The sequence below is a fragment of the Ceratotherium simum genome, chromosome X (assembly GCF_057802395.1).
Source record: "Ceratotherium simum simum isolate JZ-2026a chromosome X, ASM5780239v1, whole genome shotgun sequence".
Lineage (NCBI taxonomy): Eukaryota > Metazoa > Chordata > Mammalia > Perissodactyla > Rhinocerotidae > Ceratotherium > Ceratotherium simum.
Window position 1 is genome coordinate 115,154,839 of NC_141940.1, and position 11,343 is coordinate 115,166,181.

At 42.7% G+C, this 11,343-nt stretch overlaps 1 pseudogene; it reads right to left on the minus strand.

Moving 5' to 3' along the window:
• Positions 1–686: 686 nt before the first annotated feature.
• LOC101392019 (protein Mdm4-like) lies at positions 687–8,063 on the minus strand (annotated as a pseudogene).
• Between the last annotated feature and the right edge of the window lie 3,280 nt (positions 8,064–11,343).

The following is an 11,343-nucleotide window of genomic DNA, read 5'->3' on the forward strand; positions in this document are numbered from 1 at the left end:
TGTATTTTATTTTATGTTAATTACACCTCAATTTTTAAAACATGGAAAAGAATGTACAGTTTCTCAAAATTCTTTTAGGGGTACGTTACCAAAAAAGTTTGATAACCATTGTTGTAGGCATACATGGAACAAATCTCTTGTTTTTCAAGATTGTTCTTTTTCCTTTCGTTTCTCAGAACCATGTAGCTTGACTGTAAGGTAAAGTGATCAATAACATGTCACATTCTTTGTTTTTTCATTGTTAGCTTTAGTGTTTTTCTCATAGCCACCTTGAATTATGCCTAAGAACATTCTCCAACAGAATAGAAGAGAAGGGAGGGAATAAAATTAATAGGGAAAAGATTAATCTTCAGATAATGTGGTGAAAGACTGTATTTTCCTGTTTGGCTTTGTAATTGTTCCCTCCCAGAACCTCTTTTTTAGAGGAGGAATGTGGTGCTTAAAGTAACTTTTCATGTAAATGGAGTCTCTAAATTGGTAATCTAGTTTTAAAGAATTGCTCTCAAATTCCGTATGAATTTAGAAGGAAAAATGCCCCGGCACACAGACGTTTGCATGAATCAAAGGATGGATGCAGTGGGTCACACAGAGTGGAAATGCTCAGTACTGACGATTTTATCCCTGATTATCCTGGTTGGTTATTACCCTGGCCCTGCTTATCATTTCCCTGCAACTCGCTGATTCAGCTAGGCCGTAAAAACCTTAATAACCAGCTGAATCTTCTTGCAAAGAAGGCATGAATCCCCAGCCTTCTTTAATCTTCTGGTGCAGTGGAAACAAGTGACAAGGTGGCCTGTTCTTCCATGAATAATATTCTCATCTCATGGTCTCTTCTCACATATGCTACACGGCTTCAAGAGATTTCTGCCAGTCCTCCATATTTTCTGTATCTGGTCTCTGCTCTGAAAGGCCATCTGATTGTTCTCCCGTGCTTGAGATAGTCTCTGGGCTTTCAGAACTGTGAGCCAAATCCAAGAATTCTGCTGAGCTGCAGGGATCAAGAAGTTTGGGTTTTTCTTCCTTTCCTGGTAGATCTTTGGCTGTAACAGCTGGAGCCAAAATGGTTCTTTGGCGATAAAGGACGTCAACTCCTTCATTTCTCTTCTTTTCAGGTGTGACAGTGATAACAGGAATGAAGAGATAATGGGTTAACTTAGTCTTGAATACTAATTTATTCTCAAGGCCCAGCAGCAAAAACATCTCTTGTTTGGAGAGTTTAATTTTTTGCACTCAGTAACACTACCACTCATCCTCAGAAGCAACTTCTCCATCAGTGTCATTACTTAAGGATGTAGAGTCCTCAAGATCATTTTTTTCCACTTCGATCACCTTTTTGTCACTTCCGTTCTCTATTTTCTCACTTGTTCAATCAATATTAGCAGCTTCTACTTTTATTCCAGCACCTAATTGTTCTAATACTGAGTCACTCAAAACCCACAAGTCATCCAAGTGCCTGAAACAAGGGGCAGGATCTATCCCCTCTTGAGGATTTCTACATTTATGTGGTGAGGTAGGCAGCATGGGGATACCCCCCTCTTCAGTTCTTTTCCTGGAGTTGGAACTTTCGTGTGCACTTTGCAGTTGGTCTTGGCTTGGAATATCCATGCTGTGGCCCTGGAGTGGTGGTGACAAGATTCCTTCTTAGCTTATCATAGAGAGGGCTTGGATATTCCACAGAGAAGCTAGCTCTCCCAACTAGCTTGTCCAACTAGCTCTCCCAAAAGATCTCCACCACAGAATACCGTGGGCTGCTTCGCCATTATATGCTAGCCTAGATAATGCATGACCACTCAAACAGTGAACATATTACCTTTGCACCTGCCACCTGCAACATCTTCAAAAGTGGCAGTTTTATTGTAGCGTGTACACATAAACTCAATCTGATTGATTTGGTCTGGGGAGAACCCGCAAGCACTATCAAATGTTGAACACTGGGCGGAATTGAAAAATGATGTGATTTTGGCACTGAAGAGATTGCAGTCTGTTGACCAAAACTTAACAGCTGCTCCGTGAGTTGCTCCTCAGCTGAATCTGGAGGGCATCAGTCACGGGTCCTAAGGCCTCAGCAGCATTTTGAAACAGTGCGTAGCTGAGCGTTTTTAAGGGACACTTTCTGCCCTGACATAATCTCTGTGCTCTTCTGTACTGGGTGGAATAGTGTCTCGTCCCTCGTCTCCACCTCAAATTCATGTGCACCTCGAACCTCAGAATGTGGCCTTATTTAGAAATACGGTCTTTGCAGATATCATTAGTTAAGAAGATGAAGCCGTATTGGATTAGGGTGGGCCCTCACGCAATGACTGGTGTCCTTATAAGGAGAGAGGACACAGAGACACTCAGAGAAGATAGGCCATGTGATAACAGAGGCGGAGATTGGGGTGATGCATCTACCACCAAGGAACACCAAGGATTGCTGGCTACCCCCAGAAACCAGGAAGAGGCAAAGAAGGATCCTTCCCTAGAGCCTTCAGAGGAAGTATGACTCTTCCAACAATGTGAGCTTGAACTTCTGGCCTCCAGAACTGTGAAAGAATACATTTCTGTTGATTTAAGCCACCCAGTTTGCAATACTTCGTTGCGGCAGCCGTGGGAAACTAACCCATCTTCTTTCACTGTACACACTCGGCATTATTTGCAAATTCTTCTCTAAGTCCACACCAGTGAGAAGAATCTTTGTGTTGTGGTTCAGTGTAGTGATTCTGAAGCCAGATTACTTGAGTTTGAATCTTAACACTGCCACTTATTAGCTGTGTGATCTTGAGCAACTTACTCTACTTCTCTGCGCCCCAGTTCTCCTGACTTGTACAATGGAGATCAAATGAATGAGTAATATTAAGGGCTTAGAACAGTGCCCGGCACACAGGAAATGCTATTATGTGTTTGTTATATGAAAAAAAAAAGTCTGTTGGTTTGAAATGGTCCCGTGGAAATGGGAATGGTTCCACAGAGGAGGAATTAGGACATGAGCTTGACCTTCAGAAATTGGGTAAGGCCGGTCAAAGGCCATCCAGATGGGAGAAACAGTGTGAGCAAAGGCTTGCTGGGGGTGTGAAGAAAAGGGCAGCGAGACTCGATTAGAGCAGGACTTCCCCACCTTTTCTCCCTGGTGGCCAGCACTGAAAGTTACCATATTTGCATACACATGGGGTCAATGAGGCTGCTGGCAGCTGGACCTTGCAGGTCACTGTCCAAGTTCCTAAGAGCTAAGCGGAGGCAATACCTTGGCACATCTGAAACCCATTCCTAGCGCCTGTGGGGAGCTCAGGATTTGAGCAGCACTTCTCAAACTCAAATGTGCATTAAAATGCAAATTCCTACTCCCTAGGTCTGGGGTGGGGCCTGAGAGTCTGTATTTCCAACAAGCAGAGGATGCCAGAGGCTTCTGGTCTAAGGACCACACTTAAGCTCAAAATCCTTGCTACTCCAAGTGTGGTCCATAAACCAGCAGCATCTTTATCCCCTGGGAGCTGGTTCAAAATGCTGAATCTTTGGTCCTCCCCACCCCATCCCAAACCTACTGAATCAGAATCTGCATTTTAATCAGCTGCTCAGCTGATTGAGATGCACATTAGCTTTTGAGAAGTGCTGGATTAGAGGACGCCGGGTAGCCCAGCTTGCTAGAGGGGAGGGTCTAGCCACCTCAGTTCTCAGACTCAGCTACACATTAGATCCTTGTGAGCGGCTTTTAAAAATCCTAATGTCCTGGTCAAAGTGGCTCAGTGAAATCAAAATCTCCACAAGTGGGGCCCTGGGGAATCTGTATTATTTGTTAAACTCCCCAGGTGATTTTAATGTGCACTCAGGGCTGAGAACCACTGGGCTAGGGCAGAACCCCTCAGCAGGGCTAGAAAGAGAGACCGAGGCCATTCAGAGTTCTTGACGGGGTTCAGGTCCTGTTTTCCCAGCACAGCACAGCAGTTACAGGCACGGACTCTGGAGCAATAAGGGCTTGCCTACGTTCAAATCCTGCTTTGTGCCACTTGCCAGCTGTGTGACAGGTGAGGAATTTAACACATCTGTGCCTCCGTTTCTTTACAATGGGGATGGTAATACTAGTAACTATGCCATAGGGTGTTTATGAGGATTAAACTTTAAAATGTAAAGTGCTCATTATACTGTGTGGCAAATAGTCAGTGCTATGTAAGTGTTTGTTCATTTAAATACATGTTTTCCTCTTTCTGATGGGAGATCATGGAAGGTTGCTCACTCTCCTGTGGCCCTACCCCATCCTCGGTGCGGGGTTCCTGGGCAGCAATCACAGCTCTGATTAGGCGCTCAATAAAAGTTTGAGGAATGCATGACTGAATGGTTACAATGCCCCCTTGTGTATTCAGTGGGAAGAAATAACACAACATACAGTTGGTTCTTGAGACTAGGTATGGGTAATGTGACCAACTGTCCCGGTTTGCCCGGGAAAGAGGGGTTTCCCTGGACATGGGACTTACAGTGCTAAAATTGGTGAAGTCCCAGGAAAACTGGGACAGGTTAGTCGCCCGGAGTATGGGCTCCACCCAAATGTTCATTTCCTCAAAGTACTCTTTCCAAATAAGCACAAGGAGAGACTCCCAAGGCTAACTCATTTATGTGCACGTAACAAAGGCAACGGCAATTCGCTTCCTGGCCACGGTGTGTGTGTGTGCGTACACACACACACACCAATAATAATAGTAGCCGGAATGTAGTAACAGTGTGGCACATGATATGCACTGTGGTGAGCAGTTTGCATGCTTAAGAGGGAGCATCAGATGGCCTGGTTCAAATCCTGGTTATATTACTTAATAGCTTTGTGATGTTGGTCAAGCTTCTTAGCCTCTCTGTGACTCAGTTTCTCCATCTGCAAAATGGAGATAATAATAGTACTCACCTTTCAGTGTTGTTAGGAGAGGAGATGTGTTCATACATGTAAAGCTTTTAGTAGAGTGCTGGACACTTAACAAATCTGATTGATGTTAGAGATTGTTACTATTATTGCTGTCATGATGAACACTACAAGGCAACCTACATCCCTCCTCTGCTCCTCTCCATTTCTCACCTCCCAGCCTTTTTCCTTTGCTGTGAGCCCTCTGCATCCTGCCTTCTGTTTCCTCTCCCTGCTCTCTCCCTGCCCCACCAGAGGGGCCATCAGCCATTCTACCCTGCTGAGATGGACAGAGCCCACAGTCCACCCTCAGAGGCACATTTTGGTCACATGCCTTATGTTGTATGCCACTACAGCACTATGAATCTGTGTTAAAGAGCATTAACGTGAATATAGAAAATCCATACACCTATTTTTCTCCTTTGATTGGCTCCTTGGATCAGAGCCAAGAGGTAGATGGCAGTGGATGTGAACTTCAGCAAATATGTGGTAAGTTCTGTCCCTACAATCTTCAAGACGAGATGGAGAATCATAAGCCAATCACTATTAAAATTAAGTTATTAATGTTTAAAGAATGTGCAAGAGTTAAGTAATATAGGTTTCTGGTGGAGCAGTAAGGCATTTCTCAGTCTTATCTCATTCACTATTTCTCATCCATAATATGGACGAAAGTATAGAAGCCACATATCAGATATGCAGGAGATTAGAAAAATAACAAATACTTTCAATGGAGAATAGGGATACAAAAATATCACGACCCTTAAGCAATGGGTGAAATATAACCAGATGAAATTATCATGGATAAATGTAAATCTTGTGCAAGCGTCCAAATAAAACCCTTTGAACATACACAAATCAGTATATGTTGTATATTATTACCTTATATATCATGTAATGAATACATTAATTTTTGCATTTTTTATTATAGTTATATTATGATATTAATATATTATATATAATTATATAATGAATGATATAATGACATATTACTATATATAGCTTACAATTTTGCATATCCTTTGGACTCAGAAATTCTACTTCTGGGAATTTATTCTAAAGAAAAATTTTATGTGTGGGTAGGTGGAGGGAATGGTAAAGAGAGAGCCTTGAAATAAAGTCAGTGCAGAAGTAAAATAATAAAAAATTGGAGAGCAGCCTAAATATATGTCAGTGGGGATTGGTAACTAAATTATGGTAAATGTAAACAAAAGAAAATGAGGCAATCCTTAAAAATTGTGCTGTACCAACACAGCTGAAAGATCTGAAAACCTTATGCATTAGAATTTTCTGGGGTACTGGTTAGACATACAGGTTCCTAGGACCTCCCCAGAATACTGAATGAGCATCTCTGGGGAAGGGTCTATGTAAATACGTTTTTAACAAGCACCCTCAGATAATTCTGATATACACTTAAAATTCAAGAGTTACTATATAAAAGAACATTTAATGGCATAGGAAAGTGTTCATGATATAACAAAGGACAAAACAAGTTCTAAAACCAGATGATCCCCTTTATATAAAAATACATATTTGTGTAGAAGAAATTATGGAAGGATAAAGGCCAAAATGATAGCCACGGTTAATTTAATGTTATGTGGCATTAATGGAAAGATGGTGTGCAGATGAATAGTTCCACTTATTCTGTACTTGTCATATAAGACCTAGAATATTCCATTTGAGGAGGTAAAATCTATTTAGATTCAAATAGTATTGGATGTAAGGACAATGGAGAGGAGGGGTCAAAGATAGATCCAAAGTTTGGAAGAATAGTGATGCACTAATGGAGCAAGGAAGTCACAAAGAGAAGCTGGTTTAGGGAATAAAGATGAGTTGGTTTTGTACATGGCAAGTTTGAGGTACTGGTAGCACATCCAGTGGGAAACAACCAAAAGGCAGTTGGGATTCTCACTCTGGAATTGAAGGAGTTAAGTGGGGCTAGAGATGTAGATTTAAAGACAATAAAAGCTGTAGGTGTAGATTACTCAAGGAGGAAGATCGATTAGAGATAGAAGAGAAGGTGGCTAAGATCAGCTCCCTAGAGAATGCCTTCGATTAGTGTAAAGGAAAGGAAGAAAAGCCAGTAGAGGAATAAAAGAGAGCATGGTCAGAAAGATGGAGGATAAATCAGTAAGCTCAAGTGTCACCAACCATCTTACAGAGGAAAGAGTTTCAGGGAGGAGGAGAAGGTCAAAGAAAATGAAGACAAAGAGTCAGCCACTGGCCTGGACAAATAGGTCAGTGGGGACCTTCCACAGAGTTGTTTTGGAGAGTGGTGATGTCTGTAGCCAGGTGGCAAGGAGTTAAGGAACAATCAAGTGGTGAGGAAGGCCAGAGAACTGGTGCAGTCATTGCTGCATTTTGAGGTCACTTAATGGCCTCTCCCATTGCAAAGAAATGACTTCATGGTTGTCATGCTTCTTTCAAGATGAAGCTGGGACAATTTCCCCCAGCATTCTTCCCCCCAGAAAAACTGAACTGGAATTTGGGTTGTTCATCCTTTCATGGAGCTTTAAATCACCCTGTGCAGTATAATTTTTTGAGAGGTAATTTAAATTTCACCTCCTTGCATTTTTCCCTTTCTTTCCCTACTCTGCTTTCTTGTCATGGGGAAGGTTTGGGGCTGGACAAAGAAGTTACCTACAAAACATTTCCCTTCCTGGCTTTTGTTTCCAAAAGCCTCGATATCTCCAGGGAATTGTAATGGTGTCCTAGAGTGTGAGGCAAGAGAGAAAATACTTTTGAGGAAAACAAGGATTTCTCTAAGGCTAAAAACAAATTCCTCTGGCTTGGGATGGAAGAAATAAGTCTGAGAGCCTGGAAAGTCCCAGGACCCTACATTCTTCATCCTGGCAGGACCAAGAGAGGAGGCAGATTTCAGACAACAGAGCTGAGGGAAGGAGGACCAAGGCCTAGGTTCCTAGCTTCACCAGCCCCCAGCACAGCCAAGAACCAGCAGTCTGGGGAGCTGAAGGGATGCTGTGGGCTGGGTCTGTGACATTGTGACGGTACCTCTAGACCTGCCTGAGGTCCAGAGGGTCACCCTGATGTCTTAGCACTGCCGAAGACCCAGAACATTGGCACACCCAGAAGAGTGGGGGAGAGCACCCAAGAATGTCTGGGATTGAATTTCCCACTTGGCAGGATGGGGCTGGTTACTTTATAGATAAAGGCATGCAGTATTTCTTGCTCACCTGAGTTTGTGCATGGCGATTTGTGTCTGCTACACTAGAAGAAGTCAGGGTCATATTCTCAAGCGAGATGAGCGCTTTCTTTACCTGGGAAGAAAACGAAGGTGGTGGAATGAGGCTCTCCAGATGATGTGACAACTAGTGTATATGTAGTAGTCAGTTTGGTAGGATGTGTAAAGAAGGGTAAAAAACAGTGACCTCATTTGTCAGAGAAAATGGATTCTAGTCTACCTCTGCTGTTTCAGCTTCCTGCGACTTTGACCAATGTATTTCATATCCCTGGGCCTCCCATTTCCTCACATGTAAAACGAAAGCATTAGATTAAGTGAACACTCAGGCTCCTCCCACATTCTGAGACCCTTTGGCTTGGTTCTCTCCTTTCTCATGGTAAACTGAGTTTCTTATCGCTAAGAAATGAGGTGGATTAAACAGCCCTATCGTGGCTGAGTGACAGTCAACTTAGCCTAGCACATAGAGGAAACCAGCAAGCTGGGACAGCTGGCACTACTGTGGAGGCTACAAGTGTGCATTTTAATCAGCTCAGCTCCAGGATTTCAGATATGGTGCATGAGCCCATGCAGATTTAATTGGGGGGGGGGTGGCGCACAGAGGGTGATGAAACTACCAAGTTTGCTCTTTAAGGCTGGGCCATCCAGTGAAGATGGGTTTGCATACTAGTCTCAGAAGGCTAATTTATCACTCTGGAGAGCAATTTCTCATTAACACAATGTCAATACTACTGGGGATTGGCTAGGCCACCTTTGGAAGAGGTTAAATTACCTTTTAATCAGCGTATGGAAGAACAAAGCTCTGTTTCATCATGGCATAGCAGCCTTGCTAATTTGACATCTTATAAAAGCTAAGGCAGTTCTAACTATACCTGTGTGATACGACCAAGATTATTTCCAGAGAGGCAGAAGACAGGAAAGGAGGGTTTCTGCGGCTGTTATCCAAACTGGCATAATTGATGTGGGTGCAGTGGGTTATAGCTAATGGTCTGTGTTCAATTATGGAGGCACTGACACAAGGCCTCAGGATGATAAGGCACTAACCAGATGATGTACCACTTTCTCAGTTACGAGCTCACTGGATAGGGTCAGTACAGTGGCAAGGTGGTCTAAATTCCATGTTTCTTCTGGGATATGGACTTGGTCTCTGAGAGCACAGGGCTATAATTATAAGATGTGTCCAAATTCACACTGACAAGGTCTCCTGGGAGAACAGTCACACACAGGCCCCAGATGAAAGTGCTTTGAAACCCACCGCTCTAGGAATTCATTCTCCATTTAAACTAGGATAATTTACATTGATATGCATCTAAAATTCATCAGCCACAGTGAAAAGATGGGACTTTTCACCTCGTCTCATTCCTCAGAGCAATAGAACAACAAACAAACAACCTTTTATCCACTAGCTTGAAAGATAATGACAATAACTGTTGCTGAACTGCATAGTATCACACCATATCCATTCTCAACTTTTAGCAACAGAACCTTCAGGTTTTAGCTGGACATATGGCTGCTCAGCTAGAGAATACATTTCTCAGCCTCCATGGCAGCAGTGTGAGACCATGCAACTCAGTTTTAACCAATAAGAAAGTGGAAATGAAGTGTATACTGTCTGTGTCATGCTCTTAAAGGAAACTGCTCATCTTCCGCTTGTTCTTTTCCCCCTCTTGTGGGTAAGAATGAGGTTGTGGTGGCTGGTGGCTCAGTTTCAATCTTGAAGGTAAAGAAGACACACGTTGGGGTAATGGAGCAATATGAGAGAAGGGACCCGGGTCCTTAGATGACCTTGGGAAACAAAGTCATCCTACCTCCATCAACTGCCTACCAGCTTGGACTTTTACCTGACAGAGAACTAGATCTTCAGTCTTCTTTAAGCTGCTGTTATTTTGGTGTCTGTTAAAACGAATACAGTGATTTACATCAGTAAAGCACCTTCTAGTTTGCAAAGCACTTTCTTTTATATGTTTTATCTCTTAGCTGCACAAGACAAGCAGGTAAAGTAGACAGATGGGGGAGTGATTGAGTATCTAATTGACAGGGGAGGAAACTGAGGCTCAGAGAGGCCATACCTTTTGTCCTCAGTCACGTATCTATGCAGATACAGAGCCACATCTTGAACTCAGGTAAGCTGACTCCTATTCCAGTGCTCCTTTTACTATAATATTGCCTTTCCATCCTTGGAAACGTCCAGACACAATCCGTACGTGCATGAGAGGGAAATCCCTGTTCATGGAAACTCTTAACTCTTGCTGTTCTGACGGTTGAAGCATCCCCATTTAGCTCTTCTCCTCTCCTTTCCACCTCCTACAGACCATCCCCAAAAACAACAAAAAAGGAAAACTCCATAAAGCAGGGTTTTAAAAAAATGGTTGATGGCCTTACTTAAAATCAGAACTTCCAAGGGTGAAGGGGGAGTTGAATTGGGAGGAGTATTTTATCAACGACATTGTTTAGAATTGCCAGAACATGGAGTAATAAAAAGCAGAACAACTTTTAGTCAGTTTTATTATTGTTTTTAAATTCTCTACAGGCAATGAACCCCTTATTACCTATACCCCCTTTTTGCCTGCACTTTGGATGGACCAATTCCATCACCCCCCTTAGTATGCCCCAAAATAAAAGTAATGAAGGAAAGCAAAATCATAAAATGTAAAATCCAATTCCCTCTTGCTTGCTCTCTGATACGTACACATGCCCAGGAAAGGGCTGGCATGTTTGTACCAATTGTCGCCTGTTACATTTAGAAGAGCTTCTGTAAAGAAAAGGAAAGCCTGTCTGTTTCTTTGGGGTTTTCCCTCCCTCTTATCTCCATAGTTACAAGAGTTGGTTCTGTGCATTTTTTTTTAAAGCTGGCATCTTGCCCAACTCAAATTGATTATAAAGGTTGGGAGGGACAGTTGAGATCTGCAGCTTGATTCCCGGGTAAGTTGGCTGTTTAGAAAGATAGCATTGACAGCCGAGACAGCCTGCAGATGGGAAGGCAAGTCTGGAGATTCCCTTGTTTATTATGGAGCCGCTGAATGACTCACTAGGTTGGGCTCTTCCTTGGAGGAACACAGAAAGATAAGTGACTAAGTGCCTGGGAGAAATCAGTGAAAATGTTCTTTCCTCAAAGGCTTTACAGTAGAGTTGCCAGATTAAATATGGCACACCGGTTAAATGTGCATTTCAGGTAAACAACAAATACTTTTTTAGTATCAGTATATCCTCAAATATTGCATGGGACATGCTGATACTAAAAACACGGGATGCTTAGTTACATTTGCATTTCACATCAACAAGGAATAAT